General features: G+C 55.2%; 2 non-coding genes and 1 pseudogene across 2 annotated transcripts; all 3 read right to left on the bottom strand.

Annotated features, from left to right (window-relative positions):
- Positions 1-1529: 1529 nt before the first annotated feature.
- Positions 1530-1647, bottom strand: LOC148757652 (5S ribosomal RNA). Its single transcript, XR_016021834.1, has one exon. It is a non-coding gene; the product is annotated as a 5S ribosomal RNA (ribosomal RNA).
- An 869-nt stretch (positions 1648-2516) lies between these two features.
- On the bottom strand, positions 2517-2634 carry LOC148757651 (5S ribosomal RNA; annotated as a pseudogene).
- A 9102-nt stretch (positions 2635-11736) lies between these two features.
- LOC148757650 (5S ribosomal RNA) lies at positions 11737-11855 on the bottom strand. The gene has a single exon (XR_016021829.1). It is a non-coding gene; the product is annotated as a 5S ribosomal RNA (ribosomal RNA).
- Positions 11856-13376: the final 1521 nt, after the last annotated feature.

The raw sequence follows: 13376 nt of genomic DNA, 5'->3' as shown, positions 1-13376 counted from the left end.
GAGGTCTTGACACTGCAAGAGACCTCTCCTTTAAACACCGATATAGCTGATACTCTCAACAAACTTGTCTCTAGTTTTCACAATGTATTTCCATCATACTCTTCAATGCTTCGAATTATGGCCCCCCTTGTAATTCCGCTTGTTGTGATCCTCCTGATACTATGTTTCCTCCCCTGCATCACAAAAGCTGTGATGGGGATAGTCACAGATATTGATGGAGAAATTCACAAAATAAGGCTCCACATGGCTGATAGACCAAAAGCCACTGCCCCTGTCTAACCCCAAAGGAGATCGGTAGCCAATGACGGGTAATGATCAGTGGATGTCTTACGACCTAAGACAGGAGTCGATCGCTTTGCTGAAGGATATCCAATGACGGGTAAGTGAGAAGGTCTGTACTGACCACCTAAGCCAGGCACGATCTCAAAAACTAAACAAGGGGGAATTGTGGGGAGCTGGAGCATCAAGCGTTAAGAAAATGTAACTACAAGCAGAGGTTGGGAGGATGGCTGAGGGGAACTCCGATAAGCATAAAGAACAAACAGACACCTGCTGTTCTGGGAATGGGACAATATCAAAAGGTCTAAAGACAGTCAGGGCCAAACTTTGGAAAAACGTAACTAATCTGTCCTTGCTGCCTCAGCCGCTTTATGTAACCTTCTTGTTTCTGTCTGTATAAAAGCATGCTGAAAAATCAAGCAGGCGCAGCAGTCTAGTCAGAACCGCTCGCCCTCCCGATCCCATCTTTGTCTCTTGTCCAATTTTTTCTCAATCCTCACTCCGCACTTCAGGAACCGTTCGTCTCGTCGGCAGGCTCCGACATGGTGGTCTCTCCTGGAGTCCGAGGGCGTGCGGGGTGTTGGGGTGCTGCTCCCTCCGTCCCCTGGTTTGTCCCGGCTCTCTTTCCCCTGTGTGTCGGGGCCACCGCGGCCGGCGGGAACGGAGGGCTCCTGGCTCTTGTGGGAGACGTGAGGGGGCGCGCGCGCGGGGGTGTGGGGCGAGGTGCCGGCCAGCAGAGACAGAGGCCTCCGGTGGGGCGGGGCGGGTGGGCATCCCGTTTGCCGGAGGACACGCCGATCCTGTGTCTCGGGGCCCAGGTGCAGGCACAGGGATGGTCGTCCCCTGGGCTCGGGCCGAGGTGCGAAGGACCGGCACGTCCTGGGATGGAGAAAGCCTGGTGGAGGCCAGCGCCGGCAGGCAGCCCTGGGCTTGGGCTTTGGGGGCGGCGGGGGCGGGGAGCGGGAGGGAGCGCGGCGATGGCGGCAGCGGCGGCGGCGACCGCGGCTCGGTGAAGGGCTGCGGGCTGTCGGCCTGCGGGAGCGAAGAGGACGGAGAAGAGGGTGTGGGGGGGAGCCGGGGCCGACGGGCCTGGCGTGCGGCCCGGGCTGCGAGCTTGTAGTGCCGGGCGGCTGACCCGCCGCTGGCCAGGGGGACCTTCGGCGGGCTGGGCGGCTGCAGAGGGGCAAGGGGTGCCAGGTGTTCGGATGGAGCCACGCCGGGGCGGCGGCGCAAAAGGAGAGGCGAGCAAAAGCCTACAGCACCCGGTATTCCCAGGCGGTCTCCCATGCAGGTACTAACCAGGCCCGACCCTGCTTAGCTTCCGAATCAGACGAGATCGGGCGCGTTCAGGGTGGTATGGCCGTAGACGCTGGGACCCGGCTCCCGGCGCCCCAAGAGCCTGCTCCCGGCCTGCCTCGTGAGCGCACGCCATGCAGCTGGGTCGCTCGGGTGGCGAGCATCTCCCTGCTGACCGGCTCCGCTAGCGCTTCACCTCCCGCCTGCTCCCCGCCTCCTCCGGACGAATCTGGCGCGCGAGGCCCCTTCGCGCCATCCGTGGCTCCATGGGACTCTGCCATTACCCTGATGGTGACAGAAGTCGTGGAACTCTGGCATTCTGGGACTCCCTGGGACCCGACCGGAATACACCCCGCCCCCCTACCGCCACCAGGCCCACCCCGAACGCATCCCCAACGCTGGTCGCCAGCAGGCAGCCCTGTGTTTGGGAGTTGTGGGAGGAGCCCGCGGCAGCGGCGGCGAGGGCAGAGCTGGCGTCCACTGCGGTGGGGAGCGCGGTGATGGCGGTGGCGGCGGCGGCGGCGGCGCAGCGGCGGCGGCGGCGGCGGCGGGGCGGGGAGCGGGAGGCAGCGCGGCGATGGCGGCGGTGGCCGCGAGCGAGGTGAAGGCGGCGGCGACGGGGGCGGGGGCGGGGGCGAGGTCAGCGCTGGCGGCAGTAGCGGGCAGCGCGGTGCTGGCGGCGACGGCGACCGCGGCTCAGCGAACGGGTGCGGCCTGACGGCCTGCGGGAGCGAAGAGGACTAAGAAGAGGGTATGGGGGGGAGCCCGGGCCGACAAGCCTAGCGTGCGACCCGGACTGCCAGGTTGTACGTCCGGGCGGCGGACACGCCGCTGGTCAGGGGGACCTTCGGCGGGCTGGGCGGCTGCAGAGGGACAAGGGGCGCCAGGGGTTCGGAGGGAGCCACGCCGGGACGGCGGCGCAAAAGGAGAGGCGAGCAAAAAGCCTACAGCACCCGGTATTCCCAGGCGGTCTCCCATCCAAGTACTAACCAGGCCCCTCCCTGCTTACTCCCCAGATTAGAGGAGATAGGGCGCGTTCAGGGTGGTATGGCCGGAGACGCTGGGACACGGAACCCCGCGCCCCAAGAGCCTGCACCCGGCCTGCCTCGTGAACGCGCGCCATGCAGATGCGCAGCTCCGGTGGCGAGCATCGACCCGCTGCCGGCTCTGCCAGCACCGCGTCCCCCCCCCAGTCCGGCTCCCCGCCTCCTCCGGACGCCGCCGGCCTGGGCGGCGGGCTACTCTTGGCCCGCAGCGAGGCCCCTTCGCGCCACCCGTGGCTCCACGGGCCTCTGTCACTTCCCTGACGGTGACAGAAGTCTCGGCGCCCTGGCATCCTGGGACTCCCCGGGCCCCGAACGGCTTACACCCCGCCCCCCCACCCCAACCCCGCTCACCCCCACCCCCAGCCCCACCTCCCCAGACCCGCCTGGCTGCTCTGCGGTCCCCCGCTCATGGCAAGCGAGGGCGTCGCAGGGTCCTCTCAGGCCCCTCCGGCCCTAGGCACGCGCGACCCTGGCCCTGGCACTGGCCGGCCCCACCGACTGGCCCAAAGCCACGGGGAGCCACCCGTGCCACCAGGGTGCAGCAGCTCCAGTCTGCCGTCACCCTTCGTCACACAGCCTTCCGTCTGGGCCCTCGCCCCTCGTCAGCGACCAGCGGCCCACCCGATCTCCGGTCCCTTCACTGGCTACACGTCACCTCGCCTGACCCAGGGAGGTGAGAGAGAGGATGAGAGAAGGCCAGAGACGGAGCAAGAGAGAGGCGGAGAGAGACAGACGGGGACTGTGGGGACAGAGTCCCAGAGAGCCGTTTCCAGGCCCTGGGCCTCGCGTGGAGGGGTGCTGCCTCGGGTGGTGCACGGTCATCAGCTGTGACCGCTTGGCCGTCAGCTGTTGCCAGTTGGCCATGGGCCACCCGTACAGCTGCGGTGGCCAAGCAAGGAAGCGCGGATGGTGGACTGCAAATTGCAGAGGGGCGCGGATTGCAGTTGGCCGGCTTGGTGTGTCGGTCGGTTGGTGGGTCGGTTGGTTGGCAGAGAAGCGGCCGGCAGGTTGGGGATCGTGCGGCTCCGGCTTGCTGCGTCTCCGAGCCAGCCGCCCGTGAGAAATGGTGCTATGAGCCCCCTATCCATGGCTCCATTGGTGTTTCTTCTTGGCCTGGCCATATCCTGCGTTCTTGTGCGGGCAGAGGGACTAGAGTCCCCGCAGGACAGGGACCGACAGACAGAACGGGAGGAGGAGGAGGAGGCAGCGCGATGGAAATATACACGTATATGTGCATGTATGTATCTAGACATACAGAGAGACTCGGACAGAGACAGAGAAAGAGGGGGCTGGCACACGGGGAGAGAGCTCCTGAGCGAGAGCCACAGCCCAACAGGCATGTCACAGAGCCAGACGGACAGGGGGTGGAGGTTGAGGGGGAGGGACGCACAGGCTGGGACACGGACTGGGACGGACGCACTGAGGCTGTGTTGAGGTGGCAGCTTCTCCACCGGTGTGTGGTCGTGCCCGGGGCTGGGCTCCGCTAAGGAGGCAGTGCCCGGGCTTTGGCAGTCACCCTCGAAGCCCCCGGGGCGGGCCGCCAGGGTCTCCGGAGCACCGGTGCCGGTGGGCTCCGAGCCCCGCCCAGGGTCCCGCCCGCGGGAGGAGAGTGGCAGCCCTAGGCACCCTCGTTGTGAGGGTCGTGTGCCTGCGTGCCTGCTCTTCCCCTTGTGGTGGTGTGGGGAGCTGGAGCATCAAGGGTTAAGAAAATGTAGCTACAAGCAGAGGTTGGGAGGATGGCTGAGGGGAACTCCGATAAGCATAAAGAACAAACAGACACCTGCTGTTCTGGGAATGGGACAATATCAAAAGGTCTAAAGTCAGTCAGGGCCAAACTTTGGAAAAAACGTAACTAATCTGTACTTGCTGCCTCGGCCGCTTTATGTAACCTTCTTGCTTCTGTCTGTATAAAAGCATGCTGAAAAATCAAGCAGGCGCAGCAGTCTAGTCAGAACTGCTCGCCCTCCCGATCCCATCTTTGTCTCTTGTCCAATTTTTTCTCAATCCTCACTCCCCACTTCAGGAACCGTTCGTCTCGTCGGCAGGCTCCGACAAGTGGCGCCCGAACAGGGACCTGAATACTGGGGAATCAGTGAAGGACTCCGCTTGCAAATGAGACGCGTCGAATAAGGTTAGTGAAAGCGGTGAGATACCATAGTCGGGAGTAAAATAAAATGGGACAGGGTCACAGTAAAAGGCTGTTTACTCACATGTTAAGGAGCATGCTAAAAGCTAGAGGAGTTAAAACCAGTGAAGCACAGTTGCTTCGATTTTTAGAATTTGTAGTACAAATATGTCCCTGGTTCCCCCGAAGAAGGGACTTTAAACTTAGAAACTTGGGAAAAGGTGAGAGAGCGTTTACAGGGATATTATGATGCTCATGGACCCTCTGAAGTACCAGTAGATACTTTTTCCTTATGGAATTTGGTTAGGGATGTGATCGATCCTAGACACGAGGGAATCACATACTCTGAAAATGATCAACCCAAACTGGATCCCCCTTGGAAGCAGAGGGGCAAAGATTACAAGCTGCACTCACTTCCCTCTCTGTTCAAATGCAATTAGTCCAGGCTCAACAGACTGGGCCTTTATTAGAATCTCAATCAGAATAGAAGCCTAGGTTACAATTAAGCTCTCCTCCAAGTGTAGTTGCAGGGCTAGATCCACTGCCCGAGGCCCCTATCAACAGAAAAGAGATTCAAGCCGCCAAGCTGCTAGTACAGGAGCAACTTAAAAAGGGACACATTGCCCCCTCCAATTCTCCCGGGAATTCTCCCATGTTTGTTATTTAAAAAAAAAAAAAAAATCTGGTAGATAGAGATTATTACAAGATTTACAAAAAGTTAATAAAACCATGAAATTAATGGGAGCCTTACAGACAGGCTTGCCCTGTCCTGCAGCCATACCAAAAAACACATATAAAATTGTTTTGGACTGCAAAGATTGTTTTTATACTATACCTTTAAATCCTGATGACTGCCCCAGATTTGCTTTCAGTGTTCCTTCCGTTAATTTACAAGAACCTTTTAAGAGATAGCATTGGCTAGTGCTACCTCAGGGAATGGCTAGTAGCCCTACACTATGTCAAAAATTTGTATCAGCTGCAATAAAACCTACCCGAAGGACATTTCCAGATATTTACATCATCCACTACATGGATGACATACTTCTTGCCCACTCTTGTGAACCAAAGTTGCTTGCTGCTTTTGCTCATTTACAAAAAAAGCTCCACGATTATGGGCTAGTTATAGCCCCAGAAAAAATTCAGCAAGTGCCTCCTTACTCTTATCTGGGATATTGCTTAATGCCTCAGGCCGTTGTGCCTCAAGAAATACAAATCCGGCGAGATTGTTTAAAAACATCAAATGATTTCCAAAGGCTACTGGGAGACATTAACTGGATTAGACCTCAGTTGCGGTTGACAACCGGTGAATTACAACCTTTGTTTAAAATGTTACGTGGGGAAGCTGATCCTACTTCTCCCCGCGAGATAACACGGGGAAGAGGCTTTGCTTGTATTTCTCCAGGTCCGGAAGAAAAACCTTTGTGAATTCCTGGTCGGTGTTAAACCATACCATGAACGACAGCCCACAGAAGAGAAGACATCTATAGATACCCATCCACGCCCCTAGGGTGTGGAAAAGCTCTCACTTTCCGCAGCCGCCGAAGGACTGTCCACTTCAGACCCTGTTAAATGGATAAAGACTTTGGGTAGAGGGTTTTTGCTGGGGATATTGCTCTTCTGTTTATTGTTCTGTTTATTTTACATAGTCCTCAGATGTGGACAAATAGCCCTCCGACGGGCTGTAAGTGAAACAACTACACGTTCTGTGTTTCTCATGCTTCAAAAACAAAAAAGGGGGAGATGTAGTCACACAACAGCCTAGCCGACTGTCCCCCCATGTCTTTCCTTAAGGAAAGAAGAGTCTGTAAGACTGTGCCTTTCTGGGACTCTGTTCCATTCTTGTGTTTACACCTTATGTCTCTCTGTCTGGTCCCCAAAAGATGGTTTGCAGCCAAAGACGGGTAAGATATCTCACGGGAGATACAACCTAAGCCAGGCGGAACCGAGTGGGGACCCCCAATGAGCTGCCTTAGAAGACCCAAAAAGGAGCCTTTCCTCCCCTTCCCCCTGCCTGGCAAAAGCCACTGCTGTCTCTGGCTTTCCTCTCTCACCTGATTGTGAGAGAAGTCATGAGGGCAATGAAGATCAGTTCTCTCCACTTACCTCAACAGAGCTGTTACAATATGAGTGACTTGACCCTGAGAAGGTAAGACATCATGGGACTTTATGCTTCGGCTGTTAACAGACAAAGGGTGATTGGAATAAACATTTTTTCTGCTATGAGGTATGAGTCTCACAGACCGTGTAAGAAAAAATGTTACTCTTGATCTTATCCAGTTTCATAAAGAGGTCTTGACACTGCAAGAGACCTCTCCTTTAAACACCGATATAGCTGATACTCTCAACAAACTTGTCTCTAGTTTTCACAATGTATTTCCATCATACTCTTCAATGCTTCGAATTATGGCCCCCCTTGTAATTCCGCTTGTTGTGATCCTCCTGATACTATGTTTCCTCCCCTGCATCACAAAAGCTGTGATGGGGATAGTCACAGATATTGATGGAGAAATTCACAAAATAAGGCTCCACATGGCTGATAGACCAAAAGCCACTGCCCCTGTCTAACCCCAAAGGAGATCGGTAGCCAATGACGGGTAATGATCAGTGGATGTCTTACGACCTAAGACAGGAGTCGATCGCTTTGCTGAAGGATATCCAATGACGGGTAAGTGAGAAGGTCTGTACTGACCACCTAAGCCAGGCACGATCTCAAAAACTAAACAAGGGGGAATTGTGGGGAGCTGGAGCATCAAGCGTTAAGAAAATGTAACTACAAGCAGAGGTTGGGAGGATGGCTGAGGGGAACTCCGATAAGCATAAAGAACAAACAGACACCTGCTGTTCTGGGAATGGGACAATATCAAAAGGTCTAAAGACAGTCAGGGCCAAACTTTGGAAAAACGTAACTAATCTGTCCTTGCTGCCTCGGCCGCTTTATGTAACCTTCTTGCTTCTGTCTGTATAAAAGCATGCTGAAAAATCAAGCAGGCGCAGCAGTCTAGTCAGAACTGCTCGCCCTCCCGATCCCATCTTTGTCTCTTGTCCAATTTTTTCTCAATCCTCACTCCCCACTTCAGGAACCGTTCGTCTCGTCGGCAGGCTCCGACAAGTGGCGCCCGAACAGGGACCTGAATACTGGGGAATCAGTGAAGGACTCCGCTTGCAAATGAGACGCGTCGAATAAGGTTAGTGAAAGCGGTGAGATACCATAGTCGGGAGTAAAATAAAATGGGACAGGGTCACAGTAAAAGGCTGTTTACTCACATGTTAAGGAGCATGCTAAAAGCTAGAGGAGTTAAAACCAGTGAAGCACAGTTGCTTCGATTTTTAGAATTTGTAGTACAAATATGTCCCTGGTTCCCCCGAAGAAGGGACTTTAAACTTAGAAACTTGGGAAAAGGTGAGAGAGCGTTTACAGGGATATTATGATGCTCATGGACCCTCTGAAGTACCAGTAGATACTTTTTCCTTATGGAATTTGGTTAGGGATGTGATCGATCCTAGACACGAGGGAATCACATACTCTGAAAATGATCAACCCAAACTGGATCCCCCTTGGAAGCAGAGGGGCAAAGATTACAAGCTGCACTCACTTCCCTCTCTGTTCAAATGCAATTAGTCCAGGCTCAACAGACTGGGCCTTTATTAGAATCTCAATCAGAATAGAAGCCTAGGTTACAATTAAGCTCTCCTCCAAGTGTAGTTGCAGGGCTAGATCCACTGCCCGAGGCCCCTATCAACAGAAAAGAGATTCAAGCCGCCAAGCTGCTAGTACAGGAGCAACTTAAAAAGGGACACATTGCCCCCTCCAATTCTCCCGGGAATTCTCCCATGTTTGTTATTTAAAAAAAAAAAAAAATCTGGTAGATAGAGATTATTACAAGATTTACAAAAAGTTAATAAAACCATGAAATTAATGGGAGCCTTACAGACAGGCTTGCCCTGTCCTGCAGCCATACCAAAAAACACATATAAAATTGTTTTGGACTGCAAAGATTGTTTTTATACTATACCTTTAAATCCTGATGACTGCCCCAGATTTGCTTTCAGTGTTCCTTCCGTTAATTTACAAGAACCTTTTAAGAGATAGCATTGGCTAGTGCTACCTCAGGGAATGGCTAGTAGCCCTACACTATGTCAAAAATTTGTATCAGCTGCAATAAAACCTACCCGAAGGACATTTCCAGATATTTACATCATCCACTACATGGATGACATACTTCTTGCCCACTCTTGTGAACCAAAGTTGCTTGCTGCTTTTGCTCATTTACAAAAAAAGCTCCACGATTATGGGCTAGTTATAGCCCCAGAAAAAATTCAGCAAGTGCCTCCTTACTCTTATCTGGGATATTGCTTAATGCCTCAGGCCGTTGTGCCTCAAGAAATACAAATCCGGCGAGATTGTTTAAAAACATCAAATGATTTCCAAAGGCTACTGGGAGACATTAACTGGATTAGACCTCAGTTGCGGTTGACAACCGGTGAATTACAACCTTTGTTTAAAATGTTACGTGGGGAAGCTGATCCTACTTCTCCCCGCGAGATAACACGGGGAAGAGGCTTTGCTTGTATTTCTCCAGGTCCGGAAGAAAAACCTTTGTGAATTCCTGGTCGGTGTTAAACCATACCATGAACGACAGCCCACAGAAGAGAAGACATCTATAGATACCCATCCACGCCCCTAGGGTGTGGAAAAGCTCTCACTTTCCGCAGCCGCCGAAGGACTGTCCACTTCAGACCCTGTTAAATGGATAAAGACTTTGGGTAGAGGGTTTTTGCTGGGGATATTGCTCTTCTGTTTATTGTTCTGTTTATTTTACATAGTCCTCAGATGTGGACAAATAGCCCTCCGACGGGCTGTAAGTGAAACAACTACACGTTCTGTGTTTCTCATGCTTCAAAAACAAAAAAGGGGGAGATGTAGTCACACAACAGCCTAGCCGACTGTCCCCCCATGTCTTTCCTTAAGGAAAGAAGAGTCTGTAAGACTGTGCCTTTCTGGGACTCTGTTCCATTCTTGTGTTTACACCTTATGTCTCTCTGTCTGGTCCCCAAAAGATGGTTTGCAGCCAAAGACGGGTAAGATATCTCACGGGAGATACAACCTAAGCCAGGCGGAACCGAGTGGGGACCCCCAATGAGCTGCCTTAGAAGACCCAAAAAGGAGCCTTTCCTCCCCTTCCCCCTGCCTGGCAAAAGCCACTGCTGTCTCTGGCTTTCCTCTCTCACCTGATTGTGAGAGAAGTCATGAGGGCAATGAAGATCAGTTCTCTCCACTTACCTCAACAGAGCTGTTACAATATGAGTGACTTGACCCTGAGAAGGTAAGACATCATGGGACTTTATGCTTCGGCTGTTAACAGACAAAGGGTGATTGGAATAAACATTTTTTCTGCTATGAGGTATGAGTCTCACAGACCGTGTAAGAAAAAATGTTACTCTTGATCTTATCCAGTTTCATAAAGAGGTCTTGACACTGCAAGAGACCTCTCCTTTAAACACCGATATAGCTGATACTCTCAACAAACTTGTCTCTAGTTTTCACAATGTATTTCCATCATACTCTTCAATGCTTCGAATTATGGCCCCCCTTGTAATTCCGCTTGTTGTGATCCTCCTGATACTATGTTTCCTCCCCTGCATCACAAAAGCTGTGATGGGGATAGTCACAGATATTGATGGAGAAATTCACAAAATAAGGCTCCACATGGCTGATAGACCAAAAGCCACTGCCCCTGTCTAACCCCAAAGGAGATCGGTAGCCAATGACGGGTAATGATCAGTGGATGTCTTACGACCTAAGACAGGAGTCGATCGCTTTGCTGAAGGATATCCAATGACGGGTAAGTGAGAAGGTCTGTACTGACCACCTAAGCCAGGCACGATCTCAAAAACTAAACAAGGGGGAATTGTGGGGAGCTGGAGCATCAAGCGTTAAGAAAATGTAACTACAAGCAGAGGTTGGGAGGATGGCTGAGGGGAACTCCGATAAGCATAAAGAACAAACAGACACCTGCTGTTCTGGGAATGGGACAATATCAAAAGGTCTAAAGACAGTCAGGGCCAAACTTTGGAAAAACGTAACTAATCTGTCCTTGCTGCCTCAGCCGCTTTATGTAACCTTCTTGTTTCTGTCTGTATAAAAGCATGCTGAAAAATCAAGCAGGCGCAGCAGTCTAGTCAGAACCGCTCGCCCTCCCGATCCCATCTTTGTCTCTTGTCCAATTTTTTCTCAATCCTCACTCCGCACTTCAGGAACCGTTCGTCTCGTTGGCAGGCTCCGACATGGTGGTCTCTCCTGGAGTCCGAGGGCGTGTGGGGTGTTGGGGTGCTGCTCCCTCCGTCCCCTGGTTTGTCCCGGCTCTTTTTCCCCTGTGTGTCGGGGCCACCGCGGCCGGTGGGAACGGAGGGCTCCTGGCTCTTGTGGGAGAAGTGAGGGGGCGCGCGCGCGGGGGTGTGGGGCGAGGTGCCGGCCAGCAGAGACAGAGGCCTCCGGTGGGGCGGGGCGGGTGGGCATCCCGTTTGCCGGAGGACACGCCGATCCTGTGTCTCGGGGCCCAGGTGCAGGCACAGGGATGGTCGTCCCCTGGGCTCGGGCCGAGGTGCGAAGGACCGGCACGTCCTGGGATGGAGAAAGCCTGGTGGAGGCCAGCGCCGGCAGGCAGCCCTGGGCTTGGGCTTTGGGGGCGGCGGGGGCGGGGAGCGGGAGGGAGCGCGGCGATGGCAGCGGCGGCGGCGACCGCGGCTCGGGGAAGGGCTGCGGGCTGTCGGCCTGCGGGAGCGAAGAGGACTGAGAAGAGGGTGTGGGGGGGAGCCGGGGCCGACGGGCCTGGCGTGCGGCCCGGGCTGCGAGCTTGTAGTGCCGAGCGGCTGACCCGCCGCTGGCCAGGGGGACCTTCGGCGGGCTGGGCGGCTGCAGAGGGGCAAGGGGCGCCAGGGGTTCGGAGGGAGCCACGCCGGGGCGGCGGCGCAAAAGGAGAGGCGAGCAAAAGCCTACAGCACCCGGTATTCCCAGGCGGTCTCCCATCCAGGTACTAACCAGGCCCGACCCTGCTTAGCTTCCGAGATCAGACGAGATCGGGCGCGTTCAGGGTGGTATGGCTGTAGACGCTGGGACCCGGCGCCCGGCGCCCCAAGAGCCTGCTCCCGGCCTGCCTCGGGAGCGTGCGCCGTGCTGCTGGGCCGCTCGGGTGGCGAGCATCTCCCCGCTGGCCGGCTCCGCCGGCGCCGCGCCTCCCGCCTATTGCCCGCCTCCTCCGGACGCCGCCGGCGTGGGCGGCGGGCTACTCTTGGCCCGCAGCGAGGCCCCTTCGCGCCACCCGTGGCTCCACGGGCCTCTGTCACTTCCCTGAGGGTGACAGAAGTCTCGGCGCCCTGGCATCCTGGGACTCCCCGGGCCACGAACGGCTTACACCCCGCCCCCCCACCCCAACCCCGCTCACCCCCACCCCCAGCCCCACCTCCCCAGACCCGCCTGGCTGCTCTGCGGTCCCCCGCTCATGGCAAGCGAGGGCGTCGCAGGGTTCTCTCAGGCCCCTCCGGCCCTAGGCACGCGCGGCCCTGGCCCTGGCACTGGCCGGCCCCACCGACTGGCCCAAAGCCACGGGGAGCCTCCCGTGCCACCAGGGTGCAGCGGCTCCAGTCTGCCGTCACCCTTCGTCACACAGCCTTCCGTCTGGGCCCTCGCCCCTCGTCAGCGACCAGCGGCCCACCCGATCTCCGGTCCCTTCACTGGCTACACGTCACCTCGCCTGACCCAGGGAGGTGAGAGAGAGGATGAGAGAAGGCCAGAGACGGAGCAAGAGAGAGGCGGAGAGAGACAGACGGGGACTGTGGGGACAGAGTCCCAGAGAGCCGTTTCCAGGCCCTGGGCCTCGCGTGGAGGGGTGCTGCCTCGGGTGGTGCAAGGTCATCAGCTGTGACCGCTTGGCCGTCAGCTGTTGCCACTTGGCCATGGGCCACCCGTACAGCTGCGGTGGCCAAGCTAGGAAGCGCGGATGGTGGACTGCAAATTGCAGAGGGGCGCGGATTGCAGTTGGCCGGCTTGGTGTGTCGGTCGGTTGGTGGGTCGGTTGGTTGGCAGAGAAGCGGCCGGCAGGTTGGGGATCGTGCGGCTCCGGCTTGCTGCGTCTCCGAGCCAGCCGCCCGTGAGAAATGGTGCTATGAGCCCCCTATCCATGGCTCCGTTGGTGTTTCTTCTTGGCCTGGCCATATCCTGCGTTCTTGTGCGGGCAGAGGTACTAGAGTCCCCGCAGGACAGGGACCGACAGACAGAAAGAGAACTAGATATCAATTACAAAAACATGAAAAAACAAACAAACCAAAAAACCGGGAGTGGCCAGATGGCTCAGATGGTTAGAACGTGAGCTCTGAACAACAGGGTTGCCGGTTCGATTCCCGCATGGGTCATTGACCTGAGCCCTCCACAACTAGATTGATGAACAACAATTTGGAGCTGATGACCGTGATGCTGTTCACCAATATTCCCCAATAAAACCATTAAAAATAATAATAAGAAGAAAACTGAGTAACATGCTACTACCCTGTTTACCCAAAAATAAGACCTAGCTGGAAAATGAGCTCTAATGCATCTTTTGGAGCAAAAATTAATATGACACCTGGTATTATAT

Source organism: Rhinolophus sinicus, chromosome 7 (genome assembly GCF_057876585.1).
Source record: "Rhinolophus sinicus isolate RSI-liver-muscle chromosome 7, RSI-T2T, whole genome shotgun sequence".
Taxonomy (NCBI): Eukaryota; Metazoa; Chordata; class Mammalia; order Chiroptera; family Rhinolophidae; genus Rhinolophus; species Rhinolophus sinicus.
Note: the sequence above shows the minus strand (reverse complement) of the source record. Positions and strands in the feature narration are given on the sequence as shown.